The sequence below is a fragment of the Ceratosolen solmsi genome, unplaced genomic scaffold (genome assembly GCF_000503995.2).
Source record: "Ceratosolen solmsi marchali unplaced genomic scaffold, CerSol_1.0 scaffold23, whole genome shotgun sequence".
NCBI classification, from domain to species: Eukaryota; Metazoa; Arthropoda; class Insecta; order Hymenoptera; family Agaonidae; genus Ceratosolen; species Ceratosolen solmsi.
The window spans coordinates 270,012-278,388 of record NW_011948430.1 but is presented as its reverse complement, the minus strand read 5'-3'; positions in this window follow the sequence as shown (position 1 = coordinate 278,388).

Below are 8,377 nucleotides of genomic sequence, written 5' to 3'. Positions count from 1 at the left end.
CAGGGGGGGGGGGGGCGGGGCCGGGAGAAAGCCTTAACGGGCACTTTAAAGTCGCCAACTATCTCAAATTATATTGCGCAACGGTAACACCAACGGCATCCTATAGGTTTTAACATTTTTAAGGGCCTAGGTAATCATATCGTATAAAAGTTCGGCAAGCACGATTCTTGGTAAAACATGCCGCCTCCATGCCATGAGTCTAAAAAACAAGGCTCCTGAGTTCTCTGGACGTTACGTACACTGGACGTTGAAGGTTGGAAGCTGAGTGTCCAATGCTGTCTTATATGCGTGGAGAAAGAAAGTAAAAAGTAAATCGATAAAAAAAATTAAAGGCTAAAAATGATATAAAAAATCTGAACAAAAAGTGGAAAAGAAGTAGTAGCTTAAGCTGCAAATACCCATAAGGTGAACGTTCGCGCCTCATGTTTACATTTTAAGATCTCCGCTGCTATGTAGCCGGATGCAGGGGAGAAGGTACTTCGCGAGATCTTACGCTGAATAAAAATAATGAAGGAGAGATGTTTATTTTTCAGCTCATTTCTTGATGATGTCGCCTTCTCAGCCGTCAAACTATACTGATACTCTTGCTTTTATAGCTGAAATCACAATTTCGGACTTGCCGATAGTTCATTTTCGTTATCCGGCTGATCTATTTACTTTAATACTTTATATTTTCTGCTATTATAGTCTAAAGATTTGAAGGTATTAATTTAAAAGTAAGGACTTTATGCTTTGCTTCATTTCGATTATTAATTAAACTACGAGGGACTTTAGACTAATAAAAAAACAAGTTTACATAATGATGTTATACCGACTGCTTTTAGCCATAATTAAAATTCATATGTGAAAATAAATTATATTTTATATTGAATAGAATAACATTATCATAATAAATTACTTTTGACTTAGGTTTATAAAAATAGGTATAAATAAAAGAAAAAAAAAACTTTTATTATAAACATTAAATTATCATGGTATAATTGAAAAGCATGCAAATTTTAGATTTTACATATACACAGACGAAAAGTCGAACATTTTTATTGAAAAAAAATCGATGTCATTAATTATACATGAGAATATACTAAATTATACTAGATTTACTAGAAATTTACTAAAAATAGATATAAGTTACTTAGATTTTTTATCATATATAAATGTTTCTTGAAAGATAAATAAATTAAATTAAATTAAAAAGTTTGGCACCTATATTGTCATATATAACAAAAGTGAATTTTTTAAATTGCATCGAGATGTATTAAAAAAAAAGGGAAATTATTATTCCATTTCATCATTTTTATTTGTCTACTGAATCAAAAATCAATAACATGGAAAAATTTTTTTAATTTTGTCTTTAAAAATGTAATTAAAAACAATTCAAATGGCCTTAAATGAGTAATTATATAAGTAATAGTATTTAGCCCCTTTATGATGTGTTAAAATATGTTTTTTCTGTATTATTTAAACAGTTATAGTTATCAATAAAATGTAGTTTTTAATTATAAAATCATTACGTGGTTTAAAAATAAAGAAACAAGTTTGTAACATGCTATCTTTGTATGCATTTGACGTTCTGAAACTTAATTATTGTTATTTTTATAATTTCACCAATTTGATTTGAACCTGACAGTTTAAAGTCTTATGTGCAATAAAGTAATTATATTTTATTCTGGTATTAAACGGAAAGCCTCTTTCACAAGCTCATAAATTAGCTATTTTTATCATGAAATTCTATAATACGAACTCACCTTGACAATATACTTTTAATAATAATATCATAAAAGAATTTATATAATACAATATAATGTATTAGCGTAATTATAAGATGACATTATATGGTAATAATTCCTTATTTTTATATTAAAAATGAAGTGCAATTTGATGCTGCTTAGTTCATTGTAAGTACATTGTCATGATTCTCACCGATTAATTCATACCGATTAAACAGACAAGATATTGTAAAGAAAGAGCTTGAAAGGTAGAATAGAAATTTTTCAGAATTCCAGCATCAATATTCAAAAAGTGCTTTTTAAATGTATTAACAATTACAATGAGAAGAGAATTGATATTATTAGAATTAAACGGTTTATAAAATACGAATAAAAATGCATAAGAATAACGTTCGATTTAGCTGTTTATTGATTCACGATTTGCATCGGATCGTAGCCCATAAGTTCATACATAAATTGTTTACAGAAAAAGCAAAGAGAAAAAGAAACAATAATTATCAAGTGACCTCTATTTCCTTCAACGACAATTACAAGTCTAATATCATTTTTCATCATTGAACTATTTCAATCATCCTCCACTTTCCAATCAACGCCCAACTCCGTATTTATTTACAATGTTCATCATTTCCCTCTTTTACCTACGTGATAACGTATGAATAACTATCAGTGTTTCTTTTTCTAGAAAGTTTCTACTCGTATTCTATAGCAAATGACAATGTGAAATTGGCAACTGGAAAACGAAGAAGAAGCGCGCGCGCTCTCGTGTGTGTGTATGTAAGAGAAAGAGAGAGAGAGAGAGAGAGAGAGAGAGAGAGAGAGAGAGAAATGTATTTTTATTACGCCTAATTTGCAAGATGGGCAATTAACGTGATTTTTGCATAATATACGTCGCGTCAAGTTTATAGGTATTTACAGTTATTTAGTTTATTGCGCAGAAGAACGAAAATACATAAAAGTATTCTTTTTTAACGTAAAATTTTCAAAGTAAATAGTAGCTTATTAGCTAATTTTATAAGCTTATTGATTTCGATAGAATTATGCCATTGATTTATTACATCATTATATTTCACAATTATACTTCTCCTACATGCATTACACGAAAACTATCTTAATAAAATTTCTTAAAAAGCTTTCTATACATTATTTTACTTAAATAAATTATTTTCAAGTTTCTAATGCATTACATGAACAATAAATGGTTCGAAGCGATCAACTTAGTCTCTCTTTTTCTTAGTCGAATATTATCTATTTATATTTTATTCATGTTTCCGATTTTAGCAAATTATGTGTACAATTCTATTTAATTAAATTATATTTCTCCTGCGTTTTCTTTTTCTATTCGCATATTATCAAAGCATATTTAATATTAGGGATTAATTTTATTTAAAAAATGTTGCAAATAATGAAATTATTAAATGTAATAATATATTAATATTATTATTAATGCTAATATAATATAAATATAATAATATTAATGTAATAAATATCATTGCTTCATCATTCATGATTTTAAAATAAAGATTTTGGATGATTATTTTATAAAAATTTCAATTCATTTAGTGGCAATGTGGACAAAATTAACAAAATTCAAGTTTTTATTTAGAATAATTGAACTACTCAATGAAATTTTCTCGCATATATATACGACAAAATATTATTAAAAAATACTTATTCACTATTCGATTATTTAAATAATATAACTGATAAAAATAATGATAAAAATATTATATATATTTACTATACCAGAGAAGAATATTAAAATTTATTATTTTTAAGGGTTTTTTGCTTAATGAACACAAGTATATCTGATAAAGTTATAATTAGGGTAATGCAGTAGCAGAAACATTTTTAATTGTGCAGCTCAATATAAAAAAGTATCAACGAAAGTGACTAGGGAAATCATATTCCTGTTTAATAATAATAGAAAAATGAATGCCACAAAGTAAATGAGGAATTTTTATTTCAAGTACCCATGTGAAAAGTGGAATATTATAAAAATGGCCATCACTCTATGCAATATTGAAAATATAGTATTATAGTACTATTTCAATGAATAAAATAACATTTTATTATATCTCCACACCTCCATTATTAAAAATCTGTTTATGTAATTACAAATATAGTTTCTATAAGCTTTTGATTGGATCTCGTAAAAGATAATAAAGGCTGTATGTGGATTTGTCTTTCATCTCCATCAACATCATTATTTAAAGCTGTATATATATGTACATATACAAGTATTGCTGTTATCTATGATTATATGAAATTTAAAATATATGTGATTTAGTAGCCAAAAGAAAGTACTAAATAGAGAAATAAGCTAATTTATAGTTTGATAATTAATTCATTTTTTACTTAATGCACATAAAAAACATAATCATACAAGTTAAATTTTAACTTTTCATTCACATATATATCAAATTTTTTTTAATAAGATTAAAAATTGAGGTTTAGTTTTCATAACTTATCTTATACGCAGTTGAAATATGAAATAATAATTAAACAATATAAAATGTAAAGGTTAAATAGAGAGGCTGCACTTAGATAGAAACGTAGATAGTAGGCTACAGGTGTCTAAGTTACCGAATCCCGCGGATAAATGCGTTCCATCCAAGTGCAGAGCCCCAGACTCAAGGGAGGAAGGTCAAAGCTACGACTGACAAAATTCTTCTCCGAAAGTAAAGCTCGGTTATGTTATGCACATGTATAAAGTAAGAAACACCGGCGGGGTGCAGCTTGGGGGTCGCATTCCAGACACCGGTTGAGACACGCGAGCTAGCACTTAACGTCTGCAGCTCTTACGCCCCTCGCCCCAAATATAGAATTACCCCATCTCGTCAAAATACACACGCGCGCGCACGAGGGCGCAATCGACATTGAACTTTTGCTTCTGTTACTAGAGCTTACTAAAAAGCTTTAAAGGGGCAAGATATACAGCAACGTATGATGTCAAAACAGCTCCCCACTACCCGGTTAATTCGGTCACCCTTCTAACTCAGTCCTTGTTTCGCCGAGAAAAGAAGGTAATGAAGAGAGACTTCATCTTCCTCACCTGCTTTTTTGCCACCTGGCAATGCCACCATCTCTTTCCTTTGGAACATAATAAGATCCTCGGCCACATTTTATAGCGAAGGTTTGCATTCAACGCAAAAATTACTCATTGAAAAAGTTACTTACTAATTTTGCGAAAGCAGTAACGTTCATTATTTTGAATATCACATCGTCGTGTACTCAAATATTTTTGTATTCTCGTAATTACCGATAATCGAGTTTATGATTAAGTTTAAGTTTATGTTTTCACATTGAGTTACTCTACTTGACGCAATTAAATAACGCCAGGCATTCTATTAGCTCTTGTCGCTCGTCTATTGTCTAATAAAATTTTCAGCCCCGTTTAATCATCACCACTCGAAATAGTCAAGCGATTATAAATTCTTCTGCACTTTGAATTTCAATTTCTCAATCTATACTTTACTAGTAAAATTTTTTACCAAAAACAACAGTAACCTCTATTTGCTTTACAAAATTAGCTCTAAAATTAGCATAAAATAAAATTAGCCAAAATATCTTTAATCGATTGATGGTATTAATTTTCTATACGTATAAAGCACTTTTTGTTAATTTGCCATTCCTATATGTTTAGATGTTTAATATTATTAACTACAATATTATCAAACTGAGAGAATTAATAATTACAGATAATAAAAATTATACATATAATACAAAGAAGAAATTGTTTGAATGAATAAAATTATCTATTTAGCTGTAATACAGATGAAATTGTGAAAAAAAATATTGTATTACACGATTTCATCATATTTTTTGATATACACTTTTTATAATAAAAGATATGCAAATATATAATAAAATTTTCAGTGCACATTTCATATTATTTTACAAATTGTTAGTGTCATTTTTCTAATCTTCTGTTTGAATTTTTTATGAAATTTATGAAATTTTAATCTAAAAAATGTATATGAAAAATTCTCAATTGCATCAATATAATCATTATTTTGATAGATGTATCTTCTTAAACTTGTTTATTATGAGATTAATTTATATATAATTACAGCTATTATCAAACCTATAATATAAAATTGGAAGATACTATGAAAAATCCAAAAACTCACTGGCGTTTCTGCTTAAATTATTGACAAAAATTATAGCATTCGTTAGTATACGAACAATTTTTATTGTTCATTAGATCAGAAGATGCTTCGTTACATTTTCAACCGATCTAATTGTAAACTTACTTGATATATTTATTATCTATTCCACATTTTACTTTTATGTGTATAATATAAATGTATCTATAATTACTGAAAAATTAAGATTCAATAAATAATAAAATTAAAATCAAATATCAAAGAACAAGTTTTATTTATTGTTCTTAATAATATTAATTCACATTATATGGTAAATTAATTTTTTTTATCTCTTTATACAACATACAAAGTCAAATATTTAATGATAGCAATCGAAGAACTCACATGATTAATTATCTAACATTATATCTACTACGAATGTAATCAACAGTATATCGTGAATACTTGAATTTTATGATCGTGCAGATTAATGTAATGTACATACAATTTTTTTATACTTCTAATTCATATTATTTCACATTCAACAATTGGAAATATATTTTCAAATCTTATTTTTAAGGCAGTTAAAAACAAATTATAAATGGCCAATCGATCAAGAATATTGTATCATTGTAGTTTTCGCTGCAAGACTGGGCATAGGTTGGTTTCCTAATCCGCGCATACGATTGTTTGTACCAAATTATGATTGAATGCGACAATAAATTATTGTTTAATATCAAAATGAAATATGTTTGCTCTCATATATAAGTGCACTCAAGCACGCACATATGCATGCCCTCGCGGGCCCATGTACTGACACACACACACTAATTTCGAATTTAATAATTCATTATTTTAAGTTCACAAGTTTGTAATAAATGTTTAATAAATAATTTCCGACTGATTTAACTAATCAAGTTGATTTAAAATTATTTTAAAGAAAAGTTATTATTTGTCTAATTTATATTTAAAGAAGTATGTTAAAAAATGCATTAAATAACAATTTAAAGTAAGTTTCATGAAAGAGTGGTGTCGTACGATTCCGATACAGGGAAAACCAGAAACACACCTATGGAACGAGATTTAAAATCTCTAAACTACTCAAATAAATTCTTCTCTCCGCTTTATCCACGATAAACGTAGAATACTATTAATTATTTCATTATAAAATTAATCACACGCATTTTTTATTGTTTACATTTTCTTAAACTATAAGAAACAAAAAGAAGATTAAAGAAAATTTTTTTAAAGTTGGTCATTTTTACATAACAAGGAACTATTTATAATTATCATTGCAATATTATAAATTTAAAATTATATGCATAAATAAATGTATGCGAAAATGCAAAATTAATATTTACATATCTAATATAAAAATGCAACTATGTGAACATCTAAATATTAAAATTTTATGTAATATCGGCGTAGACATAGAAATTATAATTTTAAGTTATTGTCTTCCATAGCCACTTATAAAATACTAACTTCTTGACAAACAATATTGTCTTTCAGCTAAAGTAATCTATATGTATATTTATCACATTCATTTATTCCTATTCTTCAGAAATTTATCAGTAATATTTAAAAACTTCGTTAATACTTTCATATTATCATTAAATGTACGTATATTGAGAAAAAAAAATTATGCGGATTAAGTTAGTATGCTGTTTTAGGTTTAATTGATAAATAAACAAGATTATCCTCGAATAATTCTTTTATACACGAAAATAATTAATTTTTAAAATAACAAAAGTCATTCGAATTTATTTAATTATATTTATTTACTTTTTATAATAAGTAAATGCATCGTTTTTTTAAATTTAATTGGACACTCATAAGAAAAAAACAATCATGTAAAACAATTGATTAAGCACGAATTTATACAACCAGTAATTTCCAATACTAAAAATATATCAAAGAATTTTTTTCGTTAATTTTTAAAAAATTTGTTTGAAAAATACATTAGAATTTTTATAAACTAAATTTTTTATTACACTCGCATAAAATCTTAATATTGTCGACTTTAACTTATAACTATCATTAAAAACCAATTTCTATAAATGAATCCGAATTAAAAAGAAATTGGGATATCAGAAAATTAAAACTGATTAGAAGTTGACTGCAGTGTCATCTGTATAATATTGTACAAACTATATTGTACTTACGTGTTCGGTTAAATGTACTTGATTTTCAAGTTTATAATTATTTTATTTTAACCTTTTAGGTTTGTTTTATCAATATATACTTCAGAATGCACGTTTATAAATTTAGTACACGAAATGCATATATTAAATTAAATTGTTAATTTCATATTTCTATATTATAATGACGAAATCACAACTATATATTTGAATATGCATAATGATATTCGATTTGTAATCATTATATATTTGCATAAAAAATGGACATACATATACATTCAAGTATTTATTTAACGAAATATCGTGAAAGTGTTTAAACGTAAATTTTTCTTACATTCTTTGATAATAACTAGTTACATTGCATTTACAAATAATTGAATTCTATTTTACAAAATATAAAAATTGTACGCATATGCATTGTTCT